The sequence below is a fragment of the Pan paniscus genome, chromosome Y (genome assembly GCF_029289425.2).
Source record: "Pan paniscus chromosome Y, NHGRI_mPanPan1-v2.0_pri, whole genome shotgun sequence".
NCBI classification, from domain to species: domain Eukaryota; kingdom Metazoa; phylum Chordata; class Mammalia; order Primates; family Hominidae; genus Pan; species Pan paniscus.
In genome coordinates this window covers 5,801,889-5,829,145 of record NC_073273.2, presented here as the reverse complement: position 1 = coordinate 5,829,145, position 27,257 = coordinate 5,801,889, and positions in this window count along the sequence as shown.

The following is a 27,257-nucleotide window of genomic DNA, read 5'->3' as shown; positions in this document are numbered from 1 at the left end:
CAAAAGGAATGGAATGGAATGGAATGGCATCAACGAGAATGGAATCAAAAGGAATGGAATGGTGTGGAATGGAATTGAATGGAGTGGAATCAACCCGAATGGAATGGAATGGAATGGAATGGAATCAACGGGAATGGAATGGAATGAAATGGAATTCAATGGAATGGAGTGGAATGTAATCAACACGAATGGAATGGAATGGAATTGAATCAACCCGAATGAAATGGATGGAAAGGAATGGAATGGAATGGAAAGGAATGGAATGGAATGGAATGGAATGGAATGGAATGGAATGGAATGGAATCAACCCGAATGGAAAGGAATGGAATGGAATGGAATCAACCCAAATGGAATGGAATGGAATGGAATGGAATGGAATGGAATGGATGTAACACGAACGGAATGGAATGGAATGGAATGGATTGGAATCAACCCGAATGGAATGGAATGTAATGGAACGGAATGGAATCGAATGGAGTCAACCCGAGTGGAATGGAACGGAATGGAACGGAATGGAATCATTCCGAATGGAATGGAAAGGAATGGAATGGAATGGAATGGAATGGAATGGAATCAACCCGAATGGAATGGAATGGAATGGAATGGAATCAACCCGAATGGAATATGATGTAATCAACCCGAGTGGAATTGAATGGAATGGAATTGAGATAACCCGAATGGAATGCAATGGATTGGAAAGGAATCAACGAGAATGTAATCGAATGGAATGGAATGGAGTGGAATGGAATTGAATGGAGTGGAATGGAATTGAATGGAATGGAATGAACCCGTATGGAATGGAATGTAATGGAATGGAATCAAAACGAATGGAATGGAATGGAATGGAATGGAACAGAATCAAAACGAATGGAATGGAATGGAATGGAATGGAATGGAGTCAAGCCGAATGGAATGGATTGGAAAGGAATGGAATGGAATGGAATGGAATGGAATGGAATCAATCCCAATGGAATGGAAAGGAATGGAATGGAATGGAATGGAATGGAGTCAACCCGAATGGAAAGGAATGGAATGGAATGGAATCAACCGGAATGGAATGGAATGGAATGGAATGGAATGGATGTAACACGAATGGAATGGAATGGAATGGAATGGAATGGAATGGATGTAACACGAATGGAATGGAATGGAATGGAATGGAATGGAATGGATGTAACACGAATGGAATGGAATGGAATGGAATAAATCCGAATGGAATGGAATGGAATGGAATGGAATGGAATGGAAAGGAATGGTATCAACCCAAATGGAATGGAATGGAATTGAATGGATTCAACCCGAATGGAATGGAATGGAAAGGAATGGAATGGAATGGAAAGGAATGGAATCAATCCCAATGGAATGGAAAGGAATGGAATGGAATGGAATGGAATCAAGCCTAATGGAATGGAATGGAATGGAATCATACCGAATGGAATGGAATGGAATGAAATGGAATGGAATGGAATGGAATGGAATGGAATGGAATGGAATGGAATCAACCCGAATGGAATGGAATGGAATGCAATTGATTGGAATGGAATCAACCTGAATGGAAAGGAATGGAATGGAATGGAATGGAATGGAATCAAGTCATATGTAATGGAAAGGAATGGAATGGAATGGAATGGAATCAATCCGAATGCAATAGAATGGAATGGAATGGAATCAACCCGAATGGAATGGAATGGAATGGAATGGAATGGAATGGAATCAACCCGAATGGAATGCAATGGAATGGAATGGAATGGAATGGAATGGAATGGAATCAAAACCAATGGAATGGAATGGAATGGAATCAACCCGAATGGAATGGAATGGAAAGGAATGGAATGGAATGGAATGGAATCAATCCGAATGGAATGGAAATGAATGGAATGGAATGGATTGGAATGGTGTCAACCCGAATGGAAAGGAATGGAATGGAATGGAATCAACCCGAATGGAATGGAATGTAATGGAATGGAATAAAGCCGAATGGAATGGAATGGAATGGAATGGAATCAAGTCATATGTAATGGAGTGCAATGGAATGGAATCACCCCGAATGGAATAGAATGGAATGGAATGGCATGGAATGAAATGGAATGGAATGGAATGGAATCAACGCAAATGGAATGGAATGGAATGGAATCAACACGAATGGAATTTAATGGAAAGGAATGGAAAGGAATGGAATGGAATCAACCCGAATGGAGTGGAATGGAATGGAATGGAATGGAATGGAATCAACCCGAATGGAATGGAATGGAATGGAATGGAATGGAATCAACGGGAATGGAATGGAGTGAAATGGAATTCAATGGAATGGAGTGGAATGTAATCAACACGAATGGAATGGAATGGAATTGAATCAACCCGAATGAAATGGATGGAAAGGAATGGAATGGAATGGAATGGAATGGAATGGAATGGAATCAATCCGAATGGAATGGAATGGAATGGAAAGGAATGGAATGGAATGGAATGGAATGGAATGGAATGGAATCAACCCGAATGGAAAGGAATGGAATGGAATGGAATCAACCCAAATGGAATGGAATGGAATGGAATGGAATGGAATGGATGTAACACGAACGCAATGGAATGGAATGGAATGGAGTGGAATCAACCCGAATGGAATGGAATGTAATGGAACGGAATGGAATCGAATGGAGTCAACCCGAGTGGAATGGAACGGAATGGAATGGAATGGAATCATTCCGAATGGAATGGAATGGAATGGAATGGAATGGAATGGAATGGAATCAACCCGAATGGAATGGAATGGAATGGAATGGAATCAACCCGAATGGAATATGATGTAATCAACCCGAGTGGAATTCAATGGAATGGAATTGAGATAACCCGAATGGAATGGAATGGATTGAAAGGAATCAACGAGAATGTAATCGAATGGAATGGAATGGAGTGGAATGGAATTGAATGGAATGGAATGAACCCGTATGGAATGGAATGTAATGGAATGGAATCAAAACGAATGGAATGGAATGGAATGGAATGGAACAGAATCAAAACGAATGGAATGGAATGGAATGGAATGGAATGGAATGGAATGGAATGGAATCAAGCCTAATGGAATGGAATGGAATGGAATCATACCGAATGGAATGGAATGGAATGAAATGGAATGGAATGGAATGGAATGGAATGGAATGGAATGGAATGGAATGGAATAAAACCGAATGAAATGGAATGGAATGGAATGGAATGGAATGGAATGGAATGGAATGGAATGGAATCAACCCGAATGGAATGGAATGGAATGCAATTGATTGGAATGGAATCAACCTGAATGGAAAGGAATGGAATGGAATGGAATGGAATGGAATCAAGTTATATGTAATGGAAAGGAATGGAATTGAATGGAATGGAATCAATCCGAATGCAATAGAATGGAATGGAATGGAATCAACCCGAATGGAATGGAATGGAATGGAATGGAATGGAATGGAAAGGAATCAACCCGAATGGAATGCAATGGAATGGAATGGAATGGAATGGAATGGAATGGAATGGAATGGAATGGAATCAAAACCAATGGAATGGAATGGAATGGAATCAACCCGAATGGAATGGAATGGAAAGGAATGGAATGGAATGGAATGGAATCAATCCGAATGGAATGGAAATGAATGGAATGGAATGGATTGGAATGGTGTCAACCCGAATGGAAAGGAATGGAATGGAATGGAATCAACCCGAATGGAATGGAATGTAATGGAATGGAATAAAGCCGAATGGAATGGAATGGAATGGAATGGAATCAAGTCATATGTAATGGAGTGCAATGGAATGGAATCAACCCGAATGGAATAGAATGGAATGGAATGGCATGGAATGAAATGGAATGGAATGGAATGGAATCAACCCAAATGGAATGGAATGGAATGGAATCAACACGAATGGAATTTAATGGAAAGGAATGGAAAGGAATGGAATGGAATCAACCCGAATGGAGTGGAATGGAATGGAATGGAATGGAATGGAATCAACCCGAATGGAATGGAATGGAATGGAATGGAATCAACGGGAATGGAATGGAATGAAATGGAATTCAATGGAATGGAGTGGAATGTAATCAACACGAATGGAATGGAATGGAATTGAATCAACCCGAATGAAATGGATGGAAAGGAATGGAGTGGAATGGAATGGAATGGAATGGAATCAATCCGAATGGAATGGAATGGAATGGAAAGGAATGGAATGGAATGGAATGGAATGGAATGGAATCAACCCGAATGGAAAGGAATGGAATGGAATGGAATCAACCCAAATGGAATGGAATGGAATGGAATGGAATGGAATGGAATGGAATGGATGTAACACGAACGGAATGGAATGGAATGGAATGGATTGGAATCAACCCGAATGGAATGGAATGTAATGGAACGGAATGGAATCGAATGGAGTCAACCCGAGTGGAATGGAACGGAATGGAACGGAATGGAATCATTCCGAATGGAATGGAAAGGAATGGAATGGAATGGAATGGAATGGAATGGAATCAACCCGAATGGAATGGAATGGAATGGAATGGAATGGAATCAACCCGAATGGAATATGATGTAATCAACCCGAGTGGAATTGAATGGAATGGAATTGAGAAAACCCGAATGGAATGGAATGGATTGGAAAGGAATCAACGAGAATGTAATCGAATGGAATGGAATGGAGTGGAATGGAATTGAATGGAATGGAATGAACCCGTATGGAATGGAATGTAATGGAATGGAATCAAAACGAATGGAATGGAATGGAATGGAATGGAACAGAATCAAAACGAATGGAATGGAATGGAATGGAATGGAATGGAGTCAAGCCGAATGGAATGGATTGGAAAGGAATGGAATGGAATGGAATGGAATGGAATGGAATGGAATCAATCCCAATGGAATGGAAAGGAATGGAATGGAATGGAATGGAATGGAGTCAACCCGAATGGAAAGGAATGGAATGGAATGGAATCAACCGGAATGGAATGGAATGGAATGGAATGGAATGGATGTAACACGAATGGAATGGAATGGAATGGAATGGAATGGAATGGAATGGAATGGAATGGAATGGAATAAATCCGAATGGAATGGAATGGAATGGAATGGAATGGAATGGAATGGAATGGAATGGAATGGAATGGAATGGAATCAACCCGAATGGAATGGAATGGAATGCAATTGATTGGAATGGAATCAACCTGAATGGAAAGGAATGGAATGGAATGGAATGGAATGGAATCAAGTTATATGTAATGGAAAGGAATGGAATTGAATGGAATGGAATCAATCCGAATGCAATAGAATGGAATGGAATGGAATCAACCCGAATGGAATGGAATGGAATGGAATGGAATGGAATGGAAAGGAATCAACCCGAATGGAATGCAATGGAATGGAATGGAATGGAATGGAATGGAATGGAATGGAATGGAATGGAATGGAATGGAATGGAATGGAATGGAATCAACCCGAATGGAATGGAATGGAATGCAATTGATTGGAATGGAATCAACCTGAATGGAAAGGAATGGAATGGAATGGAATGGAATGGAATCAAGTTATATGTAATGGAAAGGAATGGAATTGAATGGAATGGAATCAATCCGAATGCAATAGAATGGAATGGAATGGAATCAACCCGAATGGAATGGAATGGAATGGAATGGAATGGAATGGAAAGGAATCAACCCGAATGGAATGCAATGGAATGGAATGGAATGGAATGGAATGGAATGGAATGGAATGGAATGGAATCAAAACCAATGGAATGGAATGGAATGGAATCAACCCGAATGGAATGGAATGGAAAGGAATGGAATGGAATGGAATGGAATCAATCCGAATGGAATGGAAATGAATGGAATGGAATGGATTGGAATGGTGTCAACCCGAATGGAAAGGAATGGAATGGAATGGAATCAACCCGAATGGAATGGAATGTAATGGAATGGAATAAAGCCGAATGGAATGGAATGGAATGGAATGGAATCAAGTCATATGTAATGGAGTGCAATGGAATGGAATCAACCCGAATGGAATAGAATGGAATGGAATGGCATGGAATGAAATGGAATGGAATGGAATGGAATCAACCCAAATGGAATGGAATGGAATGGAATCAACACGAATGGAATTTAATGGAAAGGAATGGAAAGGAATGGAATGGAATCAACCCGAATGGAGTGGAATGGAATGGAATGGAATGGAATGGAATCAACCCGAATGGAATGGAATGGAATGGAATGGAATCAACGGGAATGGAATGGAATGAAATGGAATTCAATGGAATGGAGTGGAATGTAATCAACACGAATGGAATGGAATGGAATTGAATCAACCCGAATGAAATGGATGGAAAGGAATGGAGTGGAATGGAATGGAATGGAATGGAATCAATCCGAATGGAATGGAATGGAATGGAAAGGAATGGAATGGAATGGAATGGAATGGAATGGAATCAACCCGAATGGAAAGGAATGGAATGGAATGGAATCAACCCAAATGGAATGGAATGGAATGGAATGGAATGGAATGGAATGGATGTAACACGAACGGAATGGAATGGAATGGAATGGATTGGAATCAACCCGAATGGAATGGAATGTAATGGAACGGAATGGAATCGAATGGAGTCAACCCGAGTGGAATGGAACGGAATGGAACGGAATGGAATCATTCCGAATGGAATGGAAAGGAATGGAATGGAATGGAATGGAATGGAATGGAATCAACCCGAATGGAATGGAATGGAATGGAATGGAATGGAATCAACCCGAATGGAATATGATGTAATCAACCCGAGTGGAATTGAATGGAATGGAATTGAGAAAACCCGAATGGAATGGAATGGATTGGAAAGGAATCAACGAGAATGTAATCGAATGGAATGGAATGGAGTGGAATGGAATTGAATGGAATGGAATGAACCCGTATGGAATGGAATGTAATGGAATGGAATCAAAACGAATGGAATGGAATGGAATGGAATGGAACAGAATCAAAACGAATGGAATGGAATGGAATGGAATGGAATGGAGTCAAGCCGAATGGAATGGATTGGAAAGGAATGGAATGGAATGGAATGGAATGGAATGGAATGGAATCAATCCCAATGGAATGGAAAGGAATGGAATGGAATGGAATGGAATGGAGTCAACCCGAATGGAAAGGAATGGAATGGAATGGAATCAACCGGAATGGAATGGAATGGAATGGAATGGAATGGATGTAACACGAATGGAATGGAATGGAATGGAATGGAATGGAATGGAATGGAATGGAATGGAATGGAATAAATCCGAATGGAATGGAATGGAATGGAATGGAATGGAATGGAATGGAATGGTATCAACCCAAATGGAATGGAATGGAATTGAATGGATTCAACCCGAATGGAATGGAATGGAAAGGAATGGAATGGAATGGAAAGGAATGGAATCAATCCCAATGGAATGGAAAGGAATGGAATGGAATGGAATGGAATCAAGCCTAATGGAATGGAATGGAATGGAATCATACAGAATGAAATGGAATGGAATGAAATGGAATGGAATGGAATGGAATGGAATGGAATGGAATGGAATGGAATCAACCCGAATGGAATGGAATGGAATGCAATTGATTGGAATGGAATCAACCTGAATGGAAAGGAATGGAATGGAATGGAATGGAATGGAATCAAGTCATATGTAATGGAAAGGAATGGAATGGAATGGAATGGAATGGAATCAATCCGAATGCAATAGAATGGAATGGAATGGAATCAACCCGAATGGAATGGAATGGAATGGAATGGAATGGAATCAACCCGAATGGAATGCAATGGAATGGAATGGAATGGAATGGAATGGAATGGAATGGAATCAAAACCAATGGAATGGAATGGAATGGAATCAACCTGAATGGAATGGAATGGAAAGGAATGGAATGGAATGGAATGGAATCAATCCGAATGGAATGGAAATGAATGGAATGGAATGGATTGGAATGGTGTCAACCCGAATGGAAAGGAATGGAATGGAATGGAATCAACCCGAATGGAATGGAATGTAATGGAATGGAATAAAGCCGAAAGGAATGGAATGGAATGGAATGGAATCAAGTCATATGTAATGGAGTGCAATGGAATGGAATCACCCCGAATGGAATAGAATGGAATGGAATGGCATGGAATGAAATGGAATGGAATGGAATGGAATCAACCCAAATGGAATGGAATGGAATGGAATCAACACGAATGGAATTTAATGGAAAGGAATGGAAAGGAATGGAATGGAATCAACCCGAATGGAGTGGAATGGAATGGAATGGAATGGAATGGAATAAACCCGAATGGAATGGAATGGAATGGAATGGAATCAACCTGAATGGAATATAATGTAATCAACCCGAGTGGAATTGAATGGAATGGAATTGAAATAACCCAAATGGAATGGAATGGATTGGAATGGAATCAACGAGAATGGAATCGAATGGAAAGGAATAGAGTGGAATGGAATTGAATGGAATGGAATCAACCCGAATGGAATGGAATGGAATGGAATGGAATGGAATCAAAACGAATGGAATGGAATGGAATGGAACGGAAACAAATCGAATGGAATGGAATGGAATGGAATGGAATGGAATCAAGCCTAATGGAATGGAATGGAATGGAATCATACCGAATGGAATGGAATGGAATGAAATGGAATGGAATGGAATGGAATGGAATGGAATGGAATGGAATAAAACCGAATGAAATGGAATGGAATGGAATGGAATGGAATGGAATGGAATGGAATGGAATCAACCCGAATGGAATGGAATGGAATGCAATTGATTGGAATGGAATCAACCTGAATGGAAAGGAATGGAATGGAATGGAATGGAATGGAATCAAGTTCTATGTAATGGAAAGGAATGGAATGGAATGGAATGGAATCAATCCGAATGCAATAGAATGGAATGGAATGGAATCAACCCGAATGGAATGGAATGGAATGGAATGGAATGGAATGGAATGGAATCAACCCGAATGCAATGCAATGGAATGGAATGGAATGGAATGGAATGGAATGGAATGGAATGGAATCAAAACCAATGGAATGGAATGGAATGGAATCAACCCGAATGGAATGGAATGGAAAGGAATGGAATGGAATGGAATGGAATCAATCCGAATGGAATGGAAATGAATGGAATGGAATGGATTGGAATGGTGTCAACCCGAATGGAAAGGAATGGAATGGAATGGAATCAAGTCATATGTAATGGAAAGGAATGGAATGGAATGGAATGGAATCAATCCGAATGCAATAGAATGGAATGGAATGGAATCAACCCGAATGGAATGGAATGGAATGGAATGGAATGGAATCAACCCGAATGGAATGCAATGGAATGGAATGGAATGGAATGGAATGGAATGGAATCAAAACCAATGGAATGGAATGGAATGGAATCAACCCGAATGGAATGGAATGGAAAGGAATGGAATGGAATGGAATGGAATCAATCCGAATGGAATGGAAATGAATGGAATGGAATGGATTGGAATGGTGTCAACCCGAATGGAAAGGAATGGAATGGAATGGAATCAACCCGAATGGCATGGAATGTAATGGAATGGAATAAAGACGAATGGAATGGAATGGAATGGAATGGAATCAAGTCATATGTAATGGAGTGCAATGGAATGGAATCACCCCGAATGGAATAGAATGGAATGGAATGGCATGGAATGAAATGGAATGGAATGGAATGGAATCAACCCAAATGGAATGGAATGGAATGGAATCAACACGAATGGAATTTAATGGAAAGGAATGGAAAGGAATGGAATGGAATCAACCCGAATGGAGTGGAATGGAATGGAATGGAATGGAATGGAATCAACCCGAATGGAATGGAATGGAATGGAATGCAATCAACGGGAATGGAATGGAACGAAATGGAATTCAATGGAATGGAGTGGAATGTAATCAACACGAGTGGAATGGAATGGAATTGAATCAACCCGAATGAAATGGATGGAAAGGAATGGAATGGAATGGAATGGAATGGAATGGAATGGAATCAATCCGAATGGAATGGAATGGAATGGAATGGAAAGGAATGGAATGGAATGGAATGGAATGGAATGGAATGGAATGGAATCAACCCGAATGGAAAGGAATGGAATGGAATGGAATCAACCCAAATGGAATGGAATGGAATGGAATGGAATGGAATGGATGTAACACGAACGGAATGGAATGGAATGGAATGGATTGGAATCAACCCGAATGGAATGGAATGTAATGGAACGGAATGGAATCGAATGGAGTCAACCCGAGTGGAATGGAACGGAATGGAATGGAATGGAATCATTCCGAATGGAATGGAAAGGAATGGAATGGAATGGAATGGAATGGAATGGAATCAACCCGAATGGAATGGAATGGAATGGAATGGAATCAACCCGAATGGAATATGATGTAATCAACCCGAGTGGAATTGAATGGAATGGAATTGAGATAACCCGAATGGAATGGAATGGATTGGAAAGGAATCAACGAGAATGTAATCGAATGGAATGGAATGGAGTGGAATGGAATTGAATGGAATGGAATGAACCCGTATGGAATGGAATGTAATGGAATGGAATCAAAACGAATGGAATGGAACGGAATGGAATGGAACAGAATCAAAACGAATGGAATGGAATGGAATGGAATGGAATGGAGTCAAGCCGAATGGAATGGAATGGAAAGGAATGGAATGGAATGGAATGGAATGGAATGGAATGGAATGGAATGGAATCAATCCCAATGGAATGGAAAGGAATGGAATGGAATGGAATGGAATGGAGTCAACCCGAATGGAAAGGAATGGAATGGAATGGAATCAACCGGAATGGAATGGAATGGAATGGATTGGAATGGAATGGATGTAACACGAATGGAATGGAATTGAATGGAATGGAATGGAATGGAATGGAATGGAATGGAATCAATCCGAATGGAATGGAATGGAATGGAATGGTATCAACCCAAATGGAATGGAATGGAATTGAATGGATTCAACCCGAATGGAATGGAATGGAAAGGAATGGAATGGAATGGAAAGGAATGGAATCAATCCCAATGGAATGGAAAGGAATGGAATGGAATGGAATGGAATGGAGTCAACCCGAATGGAAAGGAATGGAATGGAATGGAATCAACCGGAATGGAATAATGGAATGGAATGGAATGGAAGTAACCTCAATGGAATTGAATTGAATGGAATGGAATGGAATGGAATAGAATGGAATGGAATGGAATCAATCCAAATGGAATGGAATGGAATGGAATGGAATGGAATGGAACGGAATGGAATGGAATAAACCCCAATGGAATGGAATGGAATGGAATAGATTCAACCCGAATGTAATATATTAGAATCAACCCGAGTGGAATTGGATGGAATGGAATGGAAATAACTCAAAAGGAATGGAATGGAATGGAATGGCATCAACGAGAATGGAATCAAAAGGAATGGAATGGTGTGGAATGGAATTGAATGGAGTGGAATCAACCCGAATGGAATGGAATGGAATGGAATGGAGTCAAAAAGAATGGAATGGAATGGAATGGAATGGAATGGAATGGAATGGAATGGAATGGAATCAAGTCATATGTAATGTAATGGAATGGAATGGAATCAACCCGAATGCAATAGAATGGCGTGGAATGTCATGGAATGAAATGGAATGGAAAGGAAAGGAATGGAATCAAACCAAATGGAATGGAATGGAATGGAATGGAATGGAATGGAATGGAATGGAATTGAGTGGAATGGAAGCAACACGAATGGAATGGAATGGAATGGAATGGAATGGAATGGAATCAACACGAATGGAATGGATTAGAATGGAATGGAATGGAATGGAATGGAATGGAATCAAACCGAATGGATTGGAAAATAATGGAATGGAATGGAATGGAATGGAATGGAATGGAATCAATCCGAATGGATTGGAAAGTAATGGAATGGAATGGAAAGGAGTCAACCCGAATGGAAAGGAATGGAATGGATTTGAATCACCCGAATGGAATGGAATGGAATGGAATGGAATGGAATGGATGTAACACGAATGGAATGGAATGGAATGGAATGGAATGGAATGGAATGGAATGGAATGGAATCAACCCGAATGGAATGGAATGGAACGGAATGGAATGGAATGGAATGGAATCGAGTCAACCCGAAAGGAATGGAACGGAAAGGAATGGAATGGAATGGACTGGAAAGGAATGGAATCCATCCGAATGGAATGGAATGGAATAGAATGAAATGGAATACAATGGAATAGAATCACCCCGAAAGGAATGGCATGGAATGGATTGGAATGCAATGGAATGGAATGGAATGGAATGGAATGAACCCGAATGGAATGGAACGGCATGGAATGGAATGGAATGGATTGGAATGGAATCAAGCCGAATGGAATGGAACGGAATAGAATGAAATGGAATAGAATGGGGTAGTACCACCACGAAAGGCCTAGTATGGAATGGAATGGAATCAACCCGAATGGAATGGAATGGCATCGATTGGAACGGAATGGAATGGAATGGAATGGAAAGAAATCAACCCAAATGGAATGGGATGGGATGGGATGGAATGGAATGGAATGGAATCAACACGAATGGAAAGAATGGAATACAATGGGATGGAATGGAATCAAATCGAATGGAATGGATTGGAATGGAATGGAATCAACCCGATTAGAATTGAATGGAATGGAATGGAATGGAATGGAATGGAATGGAATGGAATGGAATGGATAGGAATCAACCCGAATGGAATGGAATGGAATGGAATGGAATGGAACAGAATCACCCCGAAAGGAATGGAGTGGAATGGAATGGAACGCAATGGAATGGAATGATTTGGAATCAACCCGAATGGAATGGAATGGAATGGAATGGAATGGAATGGAATGGATGTAACACGAATGGAATGGAATGGAATGTAATGGAATGGAATCAACCCGAATGGAATGGAATGGAATGGAATGGAATGGAATGGAATGGAATGGAATGGTATCAACACAAATGGAATGGAACGGAATTGAATGGATTCAACCCGAATGGAATGGAATGGAAAGGAATGGAATGGAATGGAAAGGAATGGAATCAATCCCAATGGAATGGAAAGGAATGGAATGGAATGGAATGGAATGGAGTGAACCCGAATGGAAAGGAATGGAATGGAATGGAATCAACCGGAATGGAATAATGGAATGGAATGGAATGGAAGTAACCTCAATGGAATTGAATGGAATGGAATGGAATGGAATCAATCCAAATGGAATGGAATGGAATGGAATGGAACGGAATTGAATGGAATCAACCCCAATGGAATGGAATGGAATGGAGTAGATTCAACCCGAATGTAATATATTAGAATCAACCCTAGTGGAATTGAATGGAATTGAATGGAAATAACTCCAAAGGAATGGAATGGAATGGAATGGCATCAACGAGAATGGAATCAAAAGGAATGGAATGGAGTGGAATGGAATTGAATGGAGTGGAATCAACCCGAATGGAATGGAATGGAATGGAATGGAGTCAAAAAGAATGGAATGGAATGGAATGGAATGGAATGGAATGGAATGGAATGGAATCAAGTCATATGTAATGGAATGGAATGGAATGGAATCAACCCGAATGCAATAGAATGGCGTGGAATGTCATGGAATGAAATGGAATGGAAAGGAATGGAATGGAATCAACCCAAATGGAATGGAATGGAATGGAATGGAATTGAGTGGAATGGAAGCAACACGAATGGAATGGAATGGAATGGAATGGAATGGAATGGAATGGAATGGAATCAACCCTAATGGAATGGAATAGGATGGAATGGAATGGAATGGACTGGAATGGAATCAAACCGAATGGATTGGAAAGTAATGGAATGGAATGGAATGGAATGGAATGGAATGGAATGGAATGGAATCAATCCGAATGGATTGGAAAGTAATGGAATGGAATGGAATGGATTCAACCCGAATGGAAAGGAATGGAATGGAATTGAATCACCCGAATGGAATGGAATGGAATGGAATGGAATGGAATGGATGTAACACGAATGGAATGGAATGGAATGGAATGGAATGGAATCAACCCGAATGGAATGGAATGGAACGGAATGGAATGGAATGGAATGGAATCGAGTCAACCCGAAAAGAATGGAACGGAATGGAATGGAATGGAATGGACAGGAAAGGAATGGAATCCATCCGTATGGAATGGAATGGAATAGAATGAAATGGAATACAATGGAATAGAATCACCCCGAAAGGAATGGCATGGAATGGATTGGAATGCAATGGAATGGAATGGAATGGAATGGAATGAACCCGAATGGAATGGAACGGCATGGAATGGAATGGAATGGATTGGAATGGAATCAAGCCGAATGGAATGGAACGGAATAGAATGAAATGGAATAGAATGGGGTAGTACCACCACGAAAGGCATAGTATGGAATGCAATGGAATCAACACGAATGGAATGGAATGGCATCGAATGGAACGGAATGGAATGGAATGGAATGGAAAGAAATCAACCCAAATGGAATGGGATGGGATGGGATGGAATGGAATGGAATGGAATCAACACGAATGGAAAGGAATGGAATACAATGGGATGGAATGGAATCAAATCGAATGGAATGGATTGGAATGGAATGGAATCAACCCGATTGGAATGGAATGGAATGGAATGGAATGGAATGGAATGGAATGGAATGGACAGGAATCAACCCGAATTGAATGGAATGGAATGGAATGGAATGGAACAGAATCACCCCGAAAGGAATGCAATGGAATGGAATGGAATGGAATGGATGTAACACGAATGGAATGGAATGGAATGGAATGGAATGGAATCAACTCGAATGGAATGGAATGGAATGGAATGGAATGGAATGGAATGGAATGGAATGGAATGGAATGGAGTCAACCGCAAAGGAATGGAACCGAATGGAATGGAATGGAATGGAATGGAACGGAATCAATCCGAATGGAATGGAATGCAGTGGAATGGAATCAACCCGAATGGAATGGAATGTAATGGAATGGAATCAAAACGAAAGGAATGGAATGAAAAGGAATGGAATGGAATGGAATCAAGCCGAATGGAAAGGAATGGAATGCAATGGAATGGAATGGAATCAACACGAATGGAAAGGAATGGAGTGGAATGGAATCAAAACGAATGGAATGGAATGGAATGGAATCAAAACGAATGGAATGGAGTGGAATGGAACGGAATGGAATGGAATCAAGCTGAATGGAATGGAATGGAAGGGAATGGAATAAAACCGTATGGAATGGAATGGAATGGAATGGAATCAACCCGAATTGAATGGAATGGAATGCAATAGAATGCAATGAGAACAACCCGAATGGAAAGGAATGGAATGGAATGGAATGGAATCAAGCCATATGTAATGGAATGGAATGGAATGGAATGGAATGGAATCAACCCGAATGCAATAGAATGGCAGGGAATGTCATGGAATGAAATGGAATGGAATGGAATGGAATGGAATCAACCCAAATGGAATGGAATGGAATGGAATGGAATGGAATGGAATGGAATGGAATGGATTGGAAGCAACACGAATGGAATGGAATGGAATGGATTGGAATGGAAAGAATTAAATGGAATGGAATCAACACGAATGGAATGGAATGGAATGGAATATAATGGAATCAAAACGAATGGAATGGAATGGAATGGAACGGAAACAAATCGAATGGAATGGAATGGAATGGAATGGAATGGAATCAAGCCTAATGGAATGGAATGGAATGGAATCATACCGAATGGAATGGAATGGAATGAAATGGAATGGAATGGAATGGAATGGAATGGAATGGAATGGAATGGAATAAAACCGAATGAAATGGAATGGAATGGAATGGAATGGAATGGAATGGAATCAACCCGAATGGAATGGAATGGAATGCAATTGATTGGAATGGAATCAACCTGAATGGAAAGGAATGGAATGGAATGGAATGGAATGGAATCAAGTTATATGTAATGGAAAGGAATGGAATGGAATGGAATGGAATCAATCCGAATGCAATAGAATGGAATGGAATGGAATCAACCCGAATGGAATGGAATGGAATGGAATGGAATGGAATGGAATGGAATCAACCCGAATGGAATGCAATGGAATGGAATGGCATGGAATGGAATGGAATGGAATGGAATGGAATGGAATCAAAACCAATGGAATGGAAAGGAATGGAATCAACCCGAATGGAATGGAATGGAAAGGAATGGAATGGAATGGAATGGAATCAATCCGAATGGAATGGAAATGAATGGAATGGAATGGATTGGAATGGTGTCAACCCGAATGGAAAGGAATGGAATGGAATGGAATCAACCCGAATGGAATGGAATGTAATGGAATGGAATAAAGCCGAATGGAATGGAATGGAATGGAATGGAATCAAGTCATATGTAATGGAGTGCAATGGAAAGGAATCAACCCGAATGGAATAGAATGGAATGGAATGGCATGGAATGAAATGGAATGGAATGGAATGGAATCAACCCAAATGGAATGAAATGGAATGGAATCAACACGAATGGAATTTAATTGAAAGGAATGGAAAGGAATGGAGTGGAATCAACCCGAATGGAGTGGAATGGAATGGAATGGAATGGAATGGAATCAACCCGAATGGAATGGAATGGAATGGAATGGAATCAACGGGAATGGAATGGAATGAAATGGAATTCAATGGAATGGAGTGGAATGTAATCAACACGAATGGAATGGAATGGAATTGAATCAACCCGAATGAAATGGATGGAAAGGAATGGAGTGGAATGGAATGGAATGGAATGGAATCAATCCGAATGGAATGGAATGGAATGGAAAGGAATGGAATGGAATGGAATGGAATGGAATGGAATCAACCCGAATGGAAAGGAATGGAATGGAATGGAATCAACCCAAATGGAATGGAATGGAATGGAATGGAATGGAATGGATGTAACACGAACGGAATGGAATGGAATGGAATGGATTGGAATCAACCCGAATGGAATGGAATGTAATGGAACGGAATGGAATCGAATGGAGTCAACCCGAGTGGAATGGAACGGAATGGAACGGAATGGAATCATTCCGAATGGAATGGAAAGGAATGGAATGGAATGGAATGGAATGGAATGGAATCAACCCGAATGGAATGGAAAGGAATGGAATGGAATCAACGCGAATGGAATATGATGTAATCAACCCGAGTGGAATTGAATGGAATGGAATTGAGATAACCCGAATGGAATGGAATGGATTGGAAAGGAATCAACGAGAATGTAATCGAATGGAATGGAATGGAGTGGAATGGAATTGAATGGAATGGAATGAACCCGTATGGAATGGAATGTAATGGAATGGAATCAAAACGAATGGAATGGAATGGAATGGAATGGAATGGAACAGAATCAAAACGAATGGAATGGAATGGAATGGAATGGAATGGAGTCAAGCCGAATGGAATGGATTGGAAAGGAATGGAATGGAATGGAATGGAATGGAATGGAATGGAATGGAATGGAATCAATCCCAATGGAATGGAAAGGAATGGAATGGAATGGAATGGAATGGAGTCAACCCGAATGGAAAGGAATGGAATGGAATGGAATCAACCGGAATGGAATGGAATGGAATGGAATGGATGTAACACGAATGGAATGGAATGGAATGGAATGGAATGGAATGGAATGGAATAAATCCGAATGGAATGGAATGGAATGGAATGGAATGGAATGGTATCAACCCAAATGGAATGGAATGGAATTGAATGGATTCAACCCGAATGGAATGGAATGGAAAGGAATGGAATGGAATGGAAAGGAATGGAATCAATCCCAATGGAATGGAAAGGAATGGAATGGAATGGAACGGAATCAAGCCTAATGGAATGGAATGGAATGGAATCATACCGAATGGAATGGAATGGAATGAAATGGAATGGAATGGAATGGAATGGAATGGAATGGAATCAACCCGAATGGAATGGAATGGAATGCAATTGATTGGAATGGAATCAACCTGAATGGAAAGGAATGGAATGGAATGGAATGGAATGGAATCAAGTCATATGTAATGGAAAGGAATGGAATGGAATGGAATGGAATCAATCCGAATGCAATAGAATGGAATGGAATGGAATCAACCCGAATGGAATGGAATGGAATGGAATGGAATGGAATCAACCCGAATGGAATGCAATGGAATGGAATGGAATGGAATGGAATGGAATGGAATCAAAACCAATGGAATGGAATGGAATGGAATCAACCCGAATGGAATGGAATGGAAAGGAATGGAATGGAATGGAATGGAATCAATCCGAATGGAATGGAAATGAATGGAATGGAATGGATTGGAATGGTGTCAACCCGAATGGAAAGGAATGGAATGGAATGGAATCAACCCGAATGGCATGGAATGTAATGGAATGGAATAAAGACGAATGGAATGGAATGGAATGGAATGGAATCAAGTCATATGTAATGGAGTGCAATGGAATGGAATCACCCCGAATGGAATAGAATGGAATGGAATGGCATGGAATGAAATGGAATGGAATGGAATGGAATCAACCCAAATGGAATGGAATGGAATGGAATCAACACGAATGGAATTTAATGGAAAGGAATGGAAAGGAATGGAATGGAATCAACCCGAATGGAGTGGAATGGAATGGAATGGAATGGAATGGAATCAACCCGAATGGAATGGAATGGAATGGAATGGAATCAACGGGAATGGAATGGAACGAAATGGAATTCAATGGAATGGAGTGGAATGTAATCAACACGAGTGGAATGGAATGGAATTGAATCAACCCGAATGAAATGGATGGAAAGGAATGGAATGGAATGGAATGGAATGGAATGGAATGGAATCAATCCGAATGGAATGGAATGGAATGGAAAGGAATGGAATGGAATGGAATGGAATGGAATCAACCCGAATGGAAAGGAATGGAATGGAATGGAATCAATCCAAATGGAATGGAATGGAATGGAATGGAATGGAATGGATGTAACACGAACGGAATGGAATGGAATGGAATGGATTGGAATCAACCCGAATGGAATGGAATGTAATGGAACGGAATGGAATCGAATGGAGTCAACCCGAGTGGAATGGAACGGAATGGAATGGAATGGAATCATTCCGAATGGAATGGAAAGGAATGGAATGGAATGGAATGGAATGGAATGGAATGGAATCAACCCGAATGGAATGGAATGGAATGGAATGGAATCAACCCGAATGGAATATGATGTAATCAACCCGAGTGGAATTGAATGGAATGGAATTGAGATAACCCGAATGGAATGGAATGGATTGGAAAGGAATCAACGAGAATGTAATCGAATGGAATGGAATGGAGTGGAATGGAATTGAATGGAATGGAATGAACCCGTATGGAATGGAATGTAATGGAATGGAATCAAAACGGATGGAATGGAATGGAATGGAATGGAACAGAATCAAAACGAATGGAATGGAATGGAATGGAATGGAATGGAGTCAAGCCGAATGGAATGGAATGGAAAGGAATGGAATGGAATGGAATGGAATGGAATGGAATGGAATGGAATGGAATCAATCCCAATGGAATGGAAAGGAATGGAATGGAATGGAATGGAATGGAGTCAACCCGAATGGAAAGGAATGGAATGGAATGGAATCAACCGGAATGGAATGGAATGGAATGGAATGGAATGGAATGGATGTAACACGAATGGAATGGAATGGAATGGAATGGAATGGAATGGAATGGAATGCAATGGAATCAATCCGAATGGAATGGAATGGAATGGAATGGAATGGTATCAACCCAAATGGAATGGAATGGAATTGAATGGATTCAACCCGAATGGAATGGAATGGAAAGGAATGGAATGGAATGGAAAGGAATGGAATCAATCCCAATGGAATGGAAAGGAATGGAATGGAATGGAATGGAATGGAGTCAACCCGAATGGAAAGGAATGGAATGGAATGGAATCAACCGGAATGGAATAATGGAATGGAATGGAATGGAAGTAACATCAATGGAATTGAATTGAATGGAATGGAATGGAATGGAATAGAATGGAATGGAATGGAATCAATCCAAATGGAATGGAATGGAATGGAATGGAATGGAACGGAATGGAATGGAATAAACCCCAATGGAATGGAATGGAATGGAATAGATTCAACCCGAATGTAATATATTAGAATCAACCCGAGTGGAATTGGATGGAATGGAATGGAAATAACTCAAAAGGAATGGAATGGAATGGAATGGCATCAACGAGAATGGAATCAAAAGGAATGGAATGGTGTGGAATGGAATTGAATGGAGTGGAATCAACCCGAATGGAATGGAATGGAATGGAATGGAGTCAAAAAGATTGGAATGGAATGGAATGGAATGGAATGGAATGGAATGGAATCAAGTCATATGTAATGGAATGGAATGGAATGGAATCAACCCGAATGGAATGGAATGGAATGCAATTGATTGGAATGGAATCAACCTGAATGGAAAGGAATGGAATGGAATGGAATGGAATGGAATCAAGTCATATGTAATGGAAAGGAATGGAATGGAATGGAATGGAATGGAATCAATCCGAATGCAATAGAATGGAATGGAATGGAATCAACCCGAATGGAATGGAATGGAATGGAATGGAATGGAATCAACCCGAATGGAATGCAATGGAATGGAATGGAATGGAATGGAATGGAATGGAATGGAATGGAATCAAAACCAATGGAATGGAATGGAATGGAATCAACCTGAATGGAATGGAATGGAAAGGAATGGAATGGAATGGAATGGAATCAATCCGAATGGAATGGAAATGAATGGAATGGAATGGATTGGAATGGTGTCAACCCGAATGGAAAGGAATGGAATGGAATGGAATCAACCCGAATGGAATGGAATGTAATGGAATGGAATAAAGCCGAAAGGAATGGAATGGAATGGAATGGAATCAAGTCATATGTAATGGAGTGCAATGGAATGGAATCACCCCGAATGGAATAGAATGGAATGGAATGGCATGGAATGAAATGGAATGGAATGGAATGGAATCAACCCAAATGGAATGGAATGGAATGGAATCAACACGAATGGAATTTAATGGAAAGGAATGGAAAGGAATGGAATGGAATCAACCCGAATGGAGTGGAATGGAATGGAATGGAATGGAATGGAATAAACCCGAATGGAATGGAATGGAATGGAATGGAATCAACCTGAATGGAATATAATGTAATCAACCCGAGTGGAATTGAATGGAATGGAATTGAAATAACCCAAATGGAATGGAATGGATTGGAATGGAATCAACGAGAATGGAATCGAATGGAAAGGAATGGAGTGGAATGGAATTGAATGGAATGGAATCAACCCGAATGGAATGGAATGGAATGGAATGGAATGGAATCAAAACGAATGGAATGGAATGGAATGGAACGGAAACAAATCGAATGGAATGGAATGGAATGGAATGGAATGGAATCAAGCCTAATGGAATGGAATGGAATGGAATCATACCGAATGGAATGGAATGGAATGAAATGGAATGGAATGGAATGGAATGGAATGGAATGGAATGGAATGGAATAAAACCGAATGAAATGGAATGGAATGGAATGGAATGGAATGGAATGGAATGGAATGGAATGGAATCAACCCGAATGGAATGGAATGGAATGCAATTGATTGGAATGGAATCAACCTGAATGGAAAGGAATGGAATGGAATGGAATGGAATGGAATCAAGTTCTATGTAATGGAAAGGAATGGAATGGAACGGAATGGAATCAATCCGAATGCAATAGAATGGAATGGAATGGAATCAACCCGAATGGAATGGAATGGAATGGAATGGAATGGAATGGAATGGAATCAACCCGAATGCAATGCAATGGAATGGAATGGAATGGAATGGAATGGAATGGAATGGAATGGAATCAAAACCAATGGAATGGAATGGAATGGAATCAACCCGAATGGAATGGAATGGAAAGGAATGGAATGGAATGGAATGGAATCAATCCGAATGGAATGGAAATGAATGGAATGGAATGGATTGGAATGGTGTCAACCCGAATGGAAAGGAATGGAATGGAATGGAATCAAGTCATATGTAATGGAAAGGAATGGAATGGAATGGAATGGAATCAATCCGAATGCAATAGAATGGAATGGAATGGAATCAACCCGAATGGAATGGAATGGAATGGAATGGAATGGAATCAACCCGAATGGAATGCAATGGAATGGAATGGAATGGAATGGAATGGAATGGAATCAAAACCAATGGAATGGAATGGAATGGAATCAACCCGAATGGAATGGAATGGAAAGGAATGGAATGGAATGGAATGGAATCAATCCGAATGGAATGGAAATGAATGGAATGGAATGGATTGGAATGGTGTCAACCCGAATGGAAAGGAATGGAATGGAATGGAATCAACCCGAATGGCATGGAATGTAATGGAATGGAATAAAGACGAATGGAATGGAATGGAATGGAATGGAATCAAGTCATATGTAATGGAGTGCAATGGAATGGAATCACCCCGAATGGAATAGAATGGAATGGAATGGCATGGAATGAAATGGAATGGAATGGAATGGAATCAACCCAAATGGAATGGAATGGAATGGAATCAACACGAATGGAATTTAATGGAAAGGAATGGAAAGGAATGGAATGGAATCAACCCGAATGGAGTGGAATGGAATGGAATGGAATGGAATGGAATCAACCCGAATGGAATGGAATGGAATGGAATGCAATCAACGGGAATGGAATGGAACGAAATGGAATTCAATGGAATGGAGTGGAATGTAATCAACACGAGTGGAATGGAATGGAATTGAATCAACCCGAATGAAATGGATGGAAAGGAATGGAATGGAATGGAATGGAATGGAATGGAATCAATCCGAATGGAATGGAATGGAATGGAATGGAAAGGAATGGAATGGAATGGAATGGAATGGAATGGAATGGAATGGAATCAACCCGAATGGAAAGGAATGGAATGGAATGGAATCAACCCAAATGGAATGGAATGGAATGGAATGGAATGGAATGGATGTAACACGAACGGAATGGAATGGAATGGAATGGATTGGAATCAACCCGAATGGAATGGAATGTAATGGAACGGAATGGAATCGAATGGAGTCAACCCGAGTGGAATGGAACGGAATGGAATGGAATGGAATCATTCCGAATGGAATGGAAAGGAATGGAATGGAATGGAATGGAATGGAATGGAATCAACCCGAATGGAATGGAATGGAATGGAATGGAATCAACCCGAATGGAATATGATGTAATCAACCCGAGTGGAATTGAATGGAATGGAATTGAGACAACCCGAATGGAATGGAATGGATTGGAAAGGAATCAACGAGAATGTAATCGAATGGAATGGAATGGAGTGGAATGGAATTGAATGGAATGGAATGAACCCGTATGGAATGGAATGTAATGGAATGGAATCAAAACGAATGGAATGGAACGGAATGGAATGGAACAGAATCAAAACGAATGGAATGGAATGGAATGGAATGGAATGGAGTCAAGCCGAATGGAATGGAATGGAAAGGAATGGAATGGAATGGAATGGAATGGAATGGAATGGAATCAATCCCAATGGAATGGAAAGGAATGGAATGGAATGGAATGGAATGGAGTCAACCCGAATGGAAAGGAATGGAATGGAATGGAATCAACCGGAATGGAATGGAATGGAATGGATTGGAATGGAATGGATGTAACACGAATGGAATGGAATTGAATGGAATGGAATGGAATGGAATGGAATGGAATGGAATCAATCCGAATGGAATGGAATGGAATGGAATGGTATCAACCCAAATGGAATGGAATGGAATTGAATGGATTCAACCCGAATGGAATGGAATGGAAAGGAATGGAATGGAATGGAAAGGAATGGAATCAATCCCAATGGAATGGAAAGGAATGGAATGGAATGGAATGGAATGGAGTCAACCCGAATGGAAAGGAATGGAATGGAATGGAATCAACCGGAATGGAATAATGGAATGGAATGGAATGGAAGTAACCTCAATGGAATTGAATTGAATGGAATGGAATGGAATGGAATAGAATGGAATGGAATGGAATCAATCCAAATGGAATGGAATGGAATGGAATGGAATGGAATGGAACGGAATGGAATGGAATAAACCCCAATGGAATGGAATGGAATGGAATAGATTCAACCCGAATGTAATATATTAGAATCAACCCGAGTGGAATTGGATGGAATGGAATGGAAATAACTCAAAAGGAATGGAATGGAATGGAATGGCATCAACGAGAATGGAATCAAAAGGAATGGAATGGTGTGGAATGGAATTGAATGGAGTGGAATCAACCCGAATGGAATGGAATGGAATGGAATGGAGTCAAAAAGAATGGAATGGAATGGAATGGAATGGAATGGAATGGAATGGAATGGAATCAAGTCATATGTAATGTAATGGAATGGAATGGAATCAACCCGAATGCAATAGAATGGCGTGGAATGTCATGGAATGAAATGGAATGGAAAGGAAAGGAACGGAATCAAACCAAATGGAATGGAATGGAATGGAATGGAATGGAATGGAATGGAATGGAATGGAATTGAGTGGAATGGAAGCAACACGAATGGAATGGAATGGAATGGAATGGAATGGAATGGAATCAACACGAATGGAATGGATTAGAATGGAATGGAATGGAATGGAATGGAATGGAATCAAACCGAATGGATTGGAAAATAATGGAATGGAATGGAATGGAATGGAATGGAATGGAATCAATCCGAATGGATTGGAAAGTAATGGAATGGAATGGAAAGGAGTCAACCCGAATGGAAAGGAATGGAATGGATTTGAATCACCCGAATGGAATGGAATGGAATGGAATGGAATGGAATGGATGTAACACGAATGGAATGGAATGGAATGGAATGGAATGGAATGGAATGGAATGGAATGGAATCAACCCGAATGGAATGGAATGGAACGGAATGGAATGGAATGGAATGGAATCGAGTCAACCCGAAAGGAATGGAACGGAAAGGAATGGAATGGAATGGACTGGAAAGGAATGGAATCCATCCGAATGGAATGGAATGGAATAGAATGAAATGGAATACAATGGAATAGAATCACCCCGAAAGGAATGGCATGGAATGGATTGGAATGCAATGGAATGGAATGGAATGGAATGGAATGAACCCGAATGGAATGGAACGGCATGGAATGGAATGGAATGGATTGGAATGGAATCAAGCCGAATGGAATGGAACGGAATAGAATGAAATGGAATAGAATGGGGTAGTACCACCACGAAAGGCCTAGTATGGAATGGAATGGAATCAACCCGAATGGAATGGAATGGCATCGATTGGAACGGAATGGAATGGAATGGAATGGAAAGAAATCAACCCAAATGGAATGGGATGGGATGGGATGGAATGGAATGGAATGGAATCAACACGAATGGAAAGAATGGAATACAATGGGATGGAATGGAATCAAATCGAATGGAATGGATTGGAATGGAATGGAATCAACCCGATTAGAATTGAATGGAATGGAATGGAATGGAATGGAATGGAATGGAATGGAATGGAATGGAATGGATAGGAATCAACCCGAATGGAATGGAATGGAATGGAATGGAATGGAACAGAATCACCCCGAAAGGAATGGAGTGGAATGGAATGGAACGCAATGGAATGGAATGATTTGGAATCAACCCGAATGGAATGGAATGGAATGGAATGGAATGGAATGGAATGGATGTAACACGAATGGAATGGAATGGAATGTAATGGAATGGAATCAACCCGAATGGAATGGAATGGAATGGAATGGAATGGAATGGAATGGAATGGAATGGTATCAACACAAATGGAATGGAACGGAATTGAATGGATTCAACCCGAATGGAATGGAATGGAAAGGAATGGAATGGAATGGAAAGGAATGGAATCAATCCCAATGGAATGGAAAGGAATGGAATGGAATGGAATGGAATGGAGTGAACCCGAATGGAAAGGAATGGAATGGAATGGAATCAACCGGAATGGAATAATGGAATGGAATGGAATGGAAGTAACCTCAATGGAATTGAATGGAATGGAATGGAATGGAATCAATCCAAATGGAATGGAATGGAATGGAATGGAACGGAATTGAATGGAATCAACCCCAATGGAATGGAATGGAATGGAGTAGATTCAACCCGAATGTAATATATTAGAATCAACCCTAGTGGAATTGAATGGAATTGAATGGAAATAACTCCAAAGGAATGGAATGGAATGGAATGGCATCAACGAGAATGGAATCAAAAGGAATGGAATGGAGTGGAATGGAATTGAATGGAGTGGAATCAACCCGAATGGAATGGAATGGAATGGAATGGAGTCAAAAAGAATGGAATGGAATGGAATGGAATGGAATGGAATGGAATGGAATGGAATCAAGTCATATGTAATGGAATGGAATGGAATGGAATCAACCCGAATGCAATAGAATGGCGTGGAATGTCATGGAATGAAATGGAATGGAAAGGAATGGAATGGAATCAACCCAAATGGAATGGAATGGAATGGAATGGAATTGAGTGGAATGGAAGCAACACGAATGGAATGGAATGGAATGGAATGGAATGGAATGGAATGGAATGGAATCAACCCTAATGGAATGGAATAGGATGGAATGGAATGGAATGGACTGGAATGGAATCAAACCGAATGGATTGGAAAGTAATGGAATGGAATGGAATGGAATGGAATGGAATGGAATGGAATGGAATCAATCCGAATGGATTGGAAAGTAATGGAATGGAATGGAATGGATTCAACCCGAATGGAAAGGAATGGAATGGAATTGAATCACCCGAATGGAATGGAATGGAATGGAATGGAATGGAATGGATGTAACACGAATGGAATGGAATGGAATGGAATGGAATGGAATCAACCCGAATGGAATGGAATGGAACGGAATGGAATGGAATGGAATGGAATCGAGTCAACCCGAAAAGAATGGAACGGAATGGAATGGAATGGAATGGACAGGAAAGGAATGGAATCCATCCGTATGGAATGGAATGGAATAGAATGAAATGGAATACA